The sequence below is a fragment of the Elephantulus edwardii genome, unplaced genomic scaffold (assembly GCF_000299155.1).
Source record: "Elephantulus edwardii isolate Elephantulus edwardi_28Jun2011 unplaced genomic scaffold, EleEdw1.0 scaffold00079, whole genome shotgun sequence".
In the NCBI taxonomy this organism is placed as follows: Eukaryota; Metazoa; Chordata; class Mammalia; order Macroscelidea; family Macroscelididae; genus Elephantulus; species Elephantulus edwardii.
In genome coordinates this window covers 12,622,920-12,635,982 of record NW_006399829.1, presented here as the reverse complement: position 1 = coordinate 12,635,982, position 13,063 = coordinate 12,622,920, and positions in this window count along the sequence as shown.

The following is a 13,063-nucleotide window of genomic DNA, read 5'->3' as shown; positions in this document are numbered from 1 at the left end:
TTAAATTAATATTTTAATGAATGTTTATAGAGAACTTGGATTTCCATTCATTCATTGTTGCATATTTTCCTCCCTGCCCACCCTTCTCTCTTAGAAAAAAAAAATTCTTTCACTGTTGTACAGCCCCCCCCCAAGTCCACTTTACTATGCAGCTCTTATTCTGAACTGTTGTCATGCAAATAACACCTAATCACATATTCCTTAAACTCTTAATTTATCTTAAGTTTCAACACTAAAAATAAACTTTAATTTGAAGACTGATATAGGCTGCCAGGCTTCATGAACTGTTGGGAACACAAAGAACAAAAGAGCCTGGGAAAAGACTTATTGAACCTCCATCTAACTTAGAACTTGCACATTCATAAAATCACTGTTTAGTGAGTGAGTTGCCAGCCTTTTACTTCCACATAGACTGGTTGTGACCTTATTGCTTAACATGAACATAAAGGAGACACCCAGGATTGTGTTTCAAACACTCCTGGGAAACTGCGGTCAGACTTCTAAACACACAATAAGGGTATTGTTGTAGATGGCCAGGAAAATTCAAAACAGGAATGAATCATTGATTTTAACCATTGATTATATTTTATTTGCTTACAGCTTTGTTGAGATTCACTTACAGATGTTTCCCAATTTAAGGCACTTTTCTTTTTTAAATATACATACAATGTTGCAACACATAATTTGTTCATGTTATCATTTCCCATGTTGCAGGTGTTTTTATGTAATAATGTTTACAACCTCAAAATAGAAACAAATAATTAATTTACAAAGATACTGTTAGATATCTAGGTCTATAGCCCTGGTGTGTCCACATGCCTTACAGAGGTAACTTGTAGTCGCTGTGAAGCTGAACACTGTGACACTGACGTGTCAAATGCGATAACAGTTACCCATGGTGGACAGTGTTTGGTGGGGCTCTCTGGTTAAAACAAGCTTGGAAGCAGGAGTGGCATCTACTTCTGTAAATAGCTTGCCTCCAGAAACCCTATGAACGTGGAGAAAGGATGAGATACACACAAGGGTCGAGTTCTTTAGTTCAAAGAGTCGCTATGAGTCGCCTACGACTCGACAGGACTCAACAACAACAACTGTTAATAAAAGACAGTAATAGTTAAACACACACACAGACACAAACACAAAAGATATTTGACATCTCAGAATTGACTTGCAGTCAAGTTGTTGGAACTGAATCTAATAGTCTTTATGACTAAGGTGCCAGAGCTCCCTTTCTTTTTATGAGAAATTAAAATAAAATTATTTTTTGTATAAATGTTTTGTCAAAATTTAAAATCTAGCCTTTTATATTTAGTCTTCAGAGGACCTTACAGGCTTAACCATGTCATCTTTTGCTCTTACTACATGTGTCCACTCACCCAATGGATTAAGTTCTCCACCTGGCTAGTTTGCCGTTAAGCAGATCAACTGCATGTTGTCTGGTTCTTAACATAATGAATCTCACTTTCCTTTCAGGCCATGGTATTATTCTAATAAGCTAAGTACATTATTTTTTGGAAACCAAGTGTCAGTCACTTCACCCTCATGTTACTACACAGTCTGCCTCCTAATATTCCTCCTGGTTATAGGTACAACCCTATGGGAACCTGAATGGTAATGTGGCATCCTCTTCCTTTGAAATGTGAATATATGTACTGATCTACCTTTCTACTAGGGAGGAAGCTCTGGTAGTTTAGTGGTAATGAGTTTCACTGCCACCTCAAAGGTACACAGTTCAAATCTACCAGCTGCTCTGTAGTAAAAAGATGACCAGCCTGTGTGATTTGCCTCTGAAAACTCACTGGAGAGATTAGCTACGAGTTAGTTACCCACTCAATATATAACAACTACTAGAGAGTTCTGATGGCCTAGTGTAAGTAAGGAGCTGTGCTGCCAACCCAAGGGCAGGTGGTTCAAACCTACTAATTTCTCAATAGGAAAAAGGTGATCTTGTGCAGTTTTCAGCCTCTAAAAATTCACTGGAGGGTCAGCTATGAGTTGGTTTTGACTTAATGACAATAAGTTGAATTGTTGAGTCAATTACTGTAAGTTAAATCTTTCCAGTTCCACATGTCACACATTTGATCATGTTGTACTATCTAGGAGGGCTTCACCAATGAGGTGAATTGAAAGTGGTCAAAACAGTGTCCCAAAAATTGTACTTAGCTCTAGATACTGTGTCAATTGCACATAGTGGATATATGAGCCTTGGGTATTAAAACAAACATGTAAAACACCTCATTGCTGTCTAGTTGATTCCAACTCTTGGTGACCTTCTGTCGGGTATTTAAGATTGTAAATCCTTAGGGGAAAATATTGTCCATTTTTACCCCATGGAGTGACTGGTAATTTCAAATGACTGGCTTTTCAGTTGCCAGCCTGACACATTGCATGCTCTGTTGTACACTCCATAGATCAGTATTGTTGTGTTGTTATGTGCCATTGAGCCTTAGACAACTCATAGTGACTCTATGAACAAAAGACCTGAACATTTGTATAACTTTCATCATTTCTCCAGGTTCATAGAGTTTCTGGAGGCAAGCTATTTTGGCAGTGGATGCCACTCCTGCTTCCAAGCTTGTTTAATCAGGGAGCTCCACCAAACGCTGTCCACCATGGGCAACCATTATCGCATTTGACACATCAGTGAATTTTCAAAGGCTGCAGATCCGCCCATGCTTCAGGTTTTCATTGGTTCCCAGCAAGAGGTGTCCAGACAGGCCAATAGGACCCAGAGACTTTCCATATGACTGGCTTTTCAGTTTTCAGCCTGACACATTACATAATCTGCTGTACACTCCATAGATCAATAGTGATTGGTTATATTAAATAAAAGTGGACATCATGCTCAGAGGGGTGGAGGGACAACGCAGGACTAGAAGACCCCAGATGAGATGGATTGATACAGTAACTAGGGCAATGGGGGAAACCAGTGAGGCTGGCTCAGAACAGGGCAGGCTTCAGAGCTATTGTACATAGGGTCACTATGAGTCCCAGGTGACTTGATGGTACGTATCAACAACAATATGAATGGTTGCATGAAGCACAATGTGAATGAAGGATTGTGTAGAACAAGAGTGGATTTAAGGGGTGGGGTGGGCAAGGAGAAAAGTGCAACAATGAGTGAATGGAATGCCAAAATCTCTGTAGAAGTTCATTGAAATTAATAATAATAAAAAAGAATAAAATAAGAGTGGATATGAATGAAATGTAAACAAAAAAATTAAAAAGAAAAACAGATTTAATAAATATTAGCTTTTAAAATTGTATTGGTTATAATTTTGGATGCTTCTGGATGCAAGTAATGGGATAAATTCAAACCAGTTTAAACAATCAAAGGAATATATTAGTTTATAGAAGTGATAACTTCAAAAACGGAGCTAGTACCAGGTCAACTGTCTTTGTGGAACTTCCATTGTACAGTCAAAGACATAGAACTTGACAATGTGTCAGATTATGCCTTTTCTCTTTCCTAACTCTCATTCTTACCACCTCTCACTTTGTGTTAGAGACCACATTCACATTGAAATGAAGCAGAAAATACCAGATGCTTGATTTCACAGCCTCTCTTGCAGCTAATATGGAGATACACAACCATATTTCAGTCATTAAAATTTCAATGGAAGTACACTAGTGGATTATTGGAAAGTTTTTCTCCTTAAGGACATTCAAGAAGTTCACACTCCTTATTTTATTTTTAGAGGTAAGGTCTGAGGGTCTTCAGTTGTCTTGCAGCACTAAGAGGCAACATGGTCAGCATTCTCAAGATGCTAAAAGAGAAAGTCTTCATTCAGGGTTCTAGACAGCACTGCTAATCATCAGGTGTCAAGTAGGTCTTTTGATACGGTTTTTCTATCATGAATGTCTGACTATGTATATGGGTAGAACTATGCATATAGGGCATGTTGGCTTATCCACAAAGGGATTGATTATCTAAGGGATTGGATTAGCCAGTCTCAACAATCTATAAGATGTTTGGCTAGTCTCATCAACAAATTGAACAGCTCTAGCTGCAGACATAGAATCTTGCCCTCTCCAGGCAGAGAAGAAAGACATCCCCCAACCCAGTGAAATGTAGGACATATTTTGGGTGGGTAGTAACAACCATGGCTGAACTGGAGAATTGATGTGAGATGAGATGAGACCTTACAGGAGGAGAGGAACCAATTATGATGGGACTGATAACTTTGTTGGATAATTGGGAGGGAAGCCAACATTGGCAGAACTTAGAATTTGGAAACAGAGCAAGGCTCAGGCTGAGGTGGCTACATACACGTTTTGGGAGCTATCTTGACTGTATTCTGTTATGAATCTGAATTATATAAGCTTTTGACTTCCCCAGTATGGTTCTGTGTGATCTGTGAGCCATTACATCAGATTTTTGACCAACCAAAGCAGTAATATTGGTGTTGAGATGAGTAGAAAGAGTTACGGGAGCATGGGCAAAATGTCTGACCTCATGGCAATCGGTTTCATGTTATTGATACTGTGGACAGGGACCATTTCCCCCTGCGAAGTTGGTAAAGGTCTGTTATGGTGCTCCTCACATGGACTTTGTTCTTTTTACACCAGAAAACCACCACTTCTGAACATTTTGGTGGTTGTTGTTGTTTGTGCACCATCAAGTCAGAGTCAACCCATAGCTCGCCCTCCATTGGGTTTTCAGAGACAGTTAATTGTGCAGAAGCAGATTGTCCATCCTTCTTCCTCAAAGCAGCTAGTGGGCTTGAGCTACATGCTTTAGGGACAGTGCAATTTCTTCTTCCTCAAAGCAGCTAGTGGGCTTGAGCTACATGCTTTAGGGACAGTGCAATTTCTTGCCACCAAAGATCCTTAACATTTTGGTAAGTAATATAATAAACTCCAATTTACACAACTTTTGTTTGGGTTTTCAATTGCTTTGACTTTAAGAAAATAACTTAGCACTAAAAACCAGTAATCTGAGACAATTACTTTATTAGATAATTTGCCTCACTAAAAACTTGTGTCCACATTTAAGATTAGGAAACTAATTTTAAAACCTAAAGGAAAAGAAAATCTTATCCCTCATCCTCCCTTGACCCATCTACCCTCAACTTTAGGGAGCTTTGGTGGCCTAGTGGAGAAGGAGTTGTGCTGCCAATCCAAAGGCAGGAGGTTCAAATTCGTCATCTGCTCCATAGGAGAAAAATGGACTGTCTGAGAAAACCTGCTGGAGGATTAGTTATGAATCAGTTTCACCTCAATGACAATGGTTGAGTTAGCAAATTTAGTCCCATGGCCTGATAAATAGCCTTCTTTCTTTTTATTCTGCTAAATTTGTAATAATTCCATCCTCCTTCAGCTCTCAATTTTGAGCTTTGATCATAAAACCTTCTTGACAATTCATATCTAGATTATATACCCTTCCTTTGAACTGACGTGATTATGTTTCTGTCACCTGTTTTTCTAACATCACATAGTACTTTAATTCTCTATTTGTCTTTCTATACCACTCAGCTTCAACCTACATGCATAACAAAGAGCCTTGAATGAATATGGAGATATTCAGTTAACATATGAAAAAAAAAATTTGGCATATCTGCAATCCATAAATATTCTTTCTTTAGTTTTCTTTTGTGATTTATAGATAACCTTGAGAATCATAGGGTATATTGCATATTTCACTTGAGCGGGTGCTGCAGTGTGGGTGGAACGAGGGCAATGTGCAAAATTTAACAACTTCATCAATCAACAGATGCTCAGTCAATTAGAACAGATGGTGTCTTCATGTTGTGTTAATGTGTACAGCATTAGTCTGTATTAATGTGCCTGCTAGCCTGGAGCAGAGCCCTCTAGTCAAATCCTCAAAGATACTAGGGAATCTGGTAACATTTGTTCCTCAAACTTGGTATAGACTCTTTTATTAACAAATTGCTATTGGTAGGCACCATTGACTCAGCAATCTCACGTGACACAGTTGTTGTTGTTGTCAGGTGCCATTGAGTCAAGTACAATTCATAGTGACCCCATGAGCAAAAGGTCTTAACCCCTTTCTGTCCCGAACCATCCTCACACTTCCTGACACACAAGAACCCATTGCAGCCATAGAACTACCTCAGTAGGATCTTTTTGGCTGTATACTGTTTGGGAACACAATACTAGGTATCTCTCCTGCAGAGCTACCGGTTAGGTTTGAATCACCAACCTTAGCACCACGTAGCTATTGCTTTACTCAGTCATTTCCAGTACACGCCATTCATGAATTCTGAGTTTACATTAAAGGAAAGACATTTAGGACTTAGTTTGTAGCCATGTGTTTGCATGTAAATGCAATATTTTGTAAACTAAGAACTGCCTGTACATATAAAAAGCACAAGATTATACTTAATATCTAAAGATTAAAAGTATTTGTTGGTCTTATCGTCATTCTGATCCAGACAGCTACATCTCAACACTGTGGTTGTTAGGTGCCATTGAGTCAGCTACAACTCATAGCAGCTCTATGAACAGCAAGCAAATTGGAATCTGACCCTATCCTGCACCATCCTCTCAATCTGTTCGGCTACTGAGGCAGGATTAAAGTGGGCTGCATTTGAATCCTCCTTACCAGAGTATATGGCCTAAGTTGCCACACTCAGGTCCTTGATGAGTGTGATCTGGTGCTAGGATGATTATACGGAACAGTGATGGCATAGTGGCTCAAGTGCTTAGCTGTTAGCCTCAATGTTGGTGCTTTGAACTTTCTAGCTGCTGCACAGGATAAAGATGAAGCACTCTACTTCTAAAATGATTTAAAGGCTTAAAACACCCTAGAGCAGTCGTACTCTGTCCTGTAGGGTCACTCTTATTATGATATGAAGATATAATCTTTCTCCTCCTAAATTATTTATCAAATAGCAATGAGTTAAAAGACAAATGCAAGTAAATAAAGCTAGAAAACAACTAGACTAATATGCAACTCGCATCTGGGGATGGATAAGTATGACATCAAAGATAGAAATTTTGATGGAAAATCCAACAGATTTATCTGTTGTTGTTAGTTGTTGTTGATGACTCCTTGTTATATTAATACTCATGGCGTCTCCATCAGTGTTAGAACAAAACTCTATGGAGTTTTAAAGTTGTGAGCTTTTGGAACTTGCCAGAACTTACACCTGAAATACTGGGCTTGAACTACCAACTTTTGTGTTAGTAGTCTTGCATTTAATTAACTACTTGCACCATCTAAGGACTTCCACTTGAAGTCTCTCTGTGGCAAATACCATAAATGTAAAAGACAAGTCACATTAGGAAAAATATTTGATATGTCTATAATATCTGACTTACTGTCAGTGATAGGAGATCAGTGTCCTGTATTGATTGCACTTGTGATTCTAGAACCATGTAACCTGGTTAAATGGAATAATAATATGGAACTATTTGTCTTAGACTTGGTCTCCTGTGAGCAGAATCTAAGAGATAGATTTCTATGAAAGTGAGTTATTGAGGAAGAACTCTGGGGCAAACACTAGGGAATTGGAAGCAGAATAGGGCCAGAGGAATAAACCAGGCATCAATGAAACATTAGCTGAAGGCTAGCCTCATTCTCATCCCACAGAAAGCTGCTGCACAAACCTATTTATGATTTTTCAGCATTGGCAAAGGAGTTGAACTTCCTTATGTACCTTCTTGTCAACCTTGGGTTGTAGGCCACCCTGGCACCTGGGCTAGTCTGACTCCTTTTGGCTGAAAATAAATAGCTAGAGAAAGTTATAGCTGTGGGCTATTGCCCACCAATAATCGCAACTGGTGGAGAGCAGGTGTACCAGATAGAGCTTGGGATGGAACAGCAGGAGTATTAAGTATAACACCAAAGTCACCATAATCAGGTACTTACCTCTGTAAACCAATTATTCCTTATCATCCACTTTAATGCCAAAAATCTGTCCTGATAACCATAGGGTTATAACAGAGGGAACATGAATTTGTTTAGATCAGGAATTTAACCTAACAAAAGTTCTCCAAAGTTAACAAAGTGCACTGCCAATCCAAAGGCACCCATCTCGAATCCACCAGCTGCTCTGCATGGGAAAGATGAGTCTCCTCACGTGTGATTTACTGCCCCTGAAAAGCTGCTGGAGGGTCAGTGATGGATCCATTCTTATTTGACAACACGTAAAAACAATAACAACAACAATAGCAAACAGGCAGTTCTGGTGGCCTAGTGGGTAAGGAGTTGCATTGCCAACGTGAAGGCAGGAGGTTTGAGTCCACCAATTGCTCCTCGGGAGAAACTGGCATTATCCTCTTACATGGTTTGCAGACTCTGAAAACTTGAAATTATGAGCTGGTTCTGGCTCAGCAGCACATAGCAACAAAAATAATAGCAAAATGGAAAAAATTACAGAGGTTAGGAATGCACGGTTGAAGAAATACAATGTTCAAATTATAAGGTTTTTTCTTTCTTTCACTATAACTATAGAAATCCAAGCTTCAAAAGAGTTGCAATTTGTTTCTTATGTATGAGACAAAACCAAACGTAATACCTAGTGCTGGTACAGAATACATTGGTGTACGGTGAACAATCTCTTACATCACTTGTATGAGAAGAAAGTGGTTACTTTCTTTAGGGAATATTGGAAATCTAGCTGAACTTTTAAGACATGCATACCCTTCTAAAATGTGTAGTCATACATCCAGGAGTGTTATTTGCATAAAATTTCTCCCAATCATTAAAAAATTATATGAGAAAATTTTTGTCATTACTGAAAATTTGGCACTTACTCAGAGTTACAATAAAACAGAATAGTGATCACAATGTGGTTATTTTAAATAATGATGGTGGTGGGGTCCACAGGGAATTGCACTGTTAACCCAAAGACACCACCTCTCTAGCAGTTCGAATCCACTCACAGCTTCAATGGAGAAAGACAATCTCCTCTCGTGCCATTTATAGCCTTGAAAACCTGCTGGAGGATCAACTATGAGTCAGCCCTTTCTGGACAGGATTGAGTTACTTGGGTGAACACTTAGGTTTCTTGACCTTACGTGTAATGGGCAACAGGGAGGAGCTGCTATCAGAACATTCCAGAAGGCTCTCTGAAAGACCTAGGAGCTCTGATGGCTTAATGGTAAAGAATTGCACTGCCAACTCAAAGGCTAACAGTTCAAATCCATCAACTGCTGTGTGGGAGAAAGAATAGCAATCTCCTCTTGTGCAATTTATTGCCTCTGACTACCTACTGGAGAGTCAGCTATTGGTCACTTCTGACTTGGTGGCACATGACAACCTGAAGGACCAGTTGCCCTTGAGTCAATTGAACTACATGTGTCAGAGGACAAGTACCTTCACATGGTTTTCATTGGATGTTACCTCGCGGACCTGGATTTTCAGGCCTTTGTTTGCAGATAATTCCAAATGGATTCAAACTGTCAATCTTTTTGTTAGCAGTCAAGTATTTAATCATTTGTTTAAGTCAAGAACTCCTTGACTGAGAGAACCTGTTGTCATTAGGTTGACTGCAACCCACAGCAACCCTGTAGGATGCAGTAGAACTGCACCATTGAATTCCCGAAGCTGTAGTCTTTATAGAAGTAGACTGTCATGTTTTCTTTCTTTGGAGCAGATGGTGGGTTTGAGCTTCTGACCTCTGAGCCAGGAGCTGAGCACTTTAACTTCTGTGCCACCGGGACTCCTGAATTGAGAGACCAAACCCAAACCCACAGCCATGAAATGATTCTAACTCATGGAAACCCTCCACAGGGTTTCTGAGGCTGTAAATCTTCCTGGGTAGAGACTGTTCACCTTTCCCCTTGCTGGTAGATTCAAACTGCTGACTTTTGATTAGCAGGGTAATGCACTATGCCATCAAGGCTCCTTAACTGAGAGAAGCAGGAGCTTAAGAAAACAAATATTGCTTCCGCAATCTTGTAGAATAGGCTGTACTCCCTGCAGGTTCAAGTGGTGTCAATCTTAAGGCAGCTCCACATCAGCATACCTTTCCCCAGTCCTCATGGCAGGGAAGCACTGAAAAGCAAAGGGTGTGTTGTTGTTAGGTGCCACTGAGTCAACTACAGCCCATAGCATCCATTCTCACAATCTGTCACATTTTATGTGAAAACATACATCATCATCATCATCATCATCATCGTTGTTGTTGTTATGAGTCATCGAGTTGCTTGCATCTCACAGCAACCCCATGTACAATAGCTCTGAACCTTGCTCTAGCTTGAGCCAATTTCATTGTCTCTGACATACCTACTTCCATTCCCCCAGTCACTGAATCAAACCATTTCATCCAGGGTCTTCCTCTCTTCTGCTGTACCTTCACCCTTCTAAACATGATGTCCCTCTCCATGGATTGGTCCCTCCGGACAACATGCCCAAAGCATGTCAGACAGAGTTACCTATCATCAAATGCTGATAAATAGAAGTGATGCATCCATCCTTTCTGGTCAAATTGTATTGCTCAAAGCAAGTCAATTAACTTTACTCACACATAGGGGATTGTTGTTGTTGTTGTTGTTGTTATGTACTGCAGAATTGCCTGCAACTCTTAGAGAGCCTATATACAAACCCCTGCCCTATCATGTGCCAATCTTAATGATTCTGACACACCTATGCCCGTTATCCCAGTCACTGAATCCATCCATTTCATGGAGGGCTTTCCTCTCTTGCACTGTCCCTCCGCCCTCCCAAGCATGATGTCCCTCTCCAAGGACTGGTCCCTCCTTGCAACATGTTCAAAGTATGTCAGACGAAGCTTCAGAATCCTTGCCTCCAAGGAGCAACCTGTTTTCACTCTCTCTATGAGGTACGTGTTTGCAAGAGTGTTGATTGTGGAGCCAAGCAAACTAAAGCTGTTAACAATTTCAATCTCTTCATCTATTATGATGTTGCCAATTGGTACAAGAGATTAGGGGAGGTAATCTTCACATATACACAACATTAGAGAAGAACTGGAAACACTGGTGGAAAATGCAAGTAAATAACCCAGATCAAATTCTTTTGTATTACTCATACTTACATTGTTTGAATGAGAAATGAACCCTTAAGAAATACTGCAGTGCTATCTCAATTGTTATGTTGTGGGAGCCTAACCTGAAGCTTGGAATTTGAAGATTTAGAACAAAACACTAGTAGAAGATAATTAATCAGTTCATTGGAAAGAGAGAAACCAAATTTCTCCTTGGAGGCTAGGATTTTGAAGCTCCGTCTCATGTACTTTGGACACTTGGCCAGGAGGGACCAGTCCTTGGAGAAGGACATCATGCTCAGAAGGGTGAAGGGACAGTGCAGGAGAGGAAGACCCCTGATGAGATGGATTGATACAGTGACTGGGGCAATGAGTTCAGGTGTGTTGGAGTCATTGAGACTGGCTCAAGACAGGGCAGGCTTCAGAGCTGCTGTACATAGGGTCGTTATGAGTCACAAGTGACTTGGCAGCACGTAACAACAATTAGAATATTGATTATAGTTTGAAATTATACTTTTTAAAGATTGGATTGCATAAAATGATCATAGAAAATAATTTTGCCTTTTCACTTTAAAAATGTGATTTCTGGAAAATTTTATTTGTATATGTGGAAACTGATCATGTTATGGCACAGGATAGGCCGTGTATTGTCATGAATCATGGGAAGACTCAATGACAACTTAACAGCAACAGACATGAATTGAATTTATAACTTGAATTTCTATATCCACTGGACAGTATTACTCTAAAGAGTTCTCTCCCGTCATAACAGAATGTTGTGATGAATTACCTATGAGGATTACTTTGTAACATTTACCTTTGCTTTAAATGGCCTTGAAACAAGTAAAGTTTATCTTTTTGAAGAGTCTAATTAAATTTTTTTATTCCAAGTCAGGAGCACTCCCCCCTTTTCCTTTCTTCTCTATGAAAGCAAAGCACAGGTGGTTCATAACATTATTCCTTAGTGTCTTTTCAGAAACAAAATGTTTCAATGTCACTTAGTTCCATGAAAACAAAGGGAGCCATTATGCAAATGTTTGCTTTTCAGTGTCTTAGTTTTTCTTAGATATTTCTTTTGAAGATTTCAATTACTTCTTTTTATATGGGGATTAAAGATAATTTATCTTACATTTTTCTAAGTATGGGAGTCTAAAAACCAGAGTCACTTGCTTTGGGTGTGAATAGCACAATCTAAAAGTAGAGCCTTAACTCCATTGTTTAATATCTTGACATGAGTATGGAATCCATGCTGGATGTTTAAAAGCTGCCTTTCCAAATGGAAAACTCTTTAATCTTGGTACTAACTTAAGACATATACCCTAAGGATAGGGAGCTCTGGTGGCCTACTAGTGAGAAGCTGAACAGTTCAAATTTACCAGCTATTCTGTAAAAGAAAAATGGGTAATCAATCTCTCCTTCTGTGTGATTTACTGCCTCTGAAAATCAGTTGGCTCCAACTCAATGGCACACAACAAAACCCCCAAGGATGATATTCCTTTTCTCTAAGATCTGCCTGGTACAGAATATCTAATCTACCATGAAGGGTCTTGAGATACACTATTATTTAAATCTTTACCATGGACCTCAGGAACAAGCATGGTTGAGAATAGTCAGTTACTAGACGAACTGATCCTGTCCACTATTCTGGGACTAAGCTGTAATAAACTGAATGCCATTCACCTTTGACCAATCCTGTAGTCCCACTTACACAACATAAACCTGTTGTTCTTTTGTGCCAGGGAGTTGGAACTGACTCATAGGTGAGAGGGTTTTGAGGGACAGTAAATCTCACAGGAGGAGATTGCTCATTCTTCTTTCATGGAGTAACTGGTATATTTGAACTACACACATTTTGAATTACAGCACAGTCTCTTTCTTTTAGGTTGCCAGAGACTTATACTGTCAAATTCTTGTTTCTACATGTTCCTGCTTTGACTCCTCTGCTTTCAGCCAATTATGCTTTTAACCTTTAGCTTCTGTCCCAACAATATAAAACTGTTGTTGTTGTTGTTGTTGTTGTTAAGTGCTATTGAGTCACCTGCAACTCAGAGATCCTAGACACAATAGCCCTAAAACCTGCTCTATCTGGTGCCAATATTATTGTCTCTGACACACCTGCCCCCTTTACCCCAGTTACTGAATCAATCCAC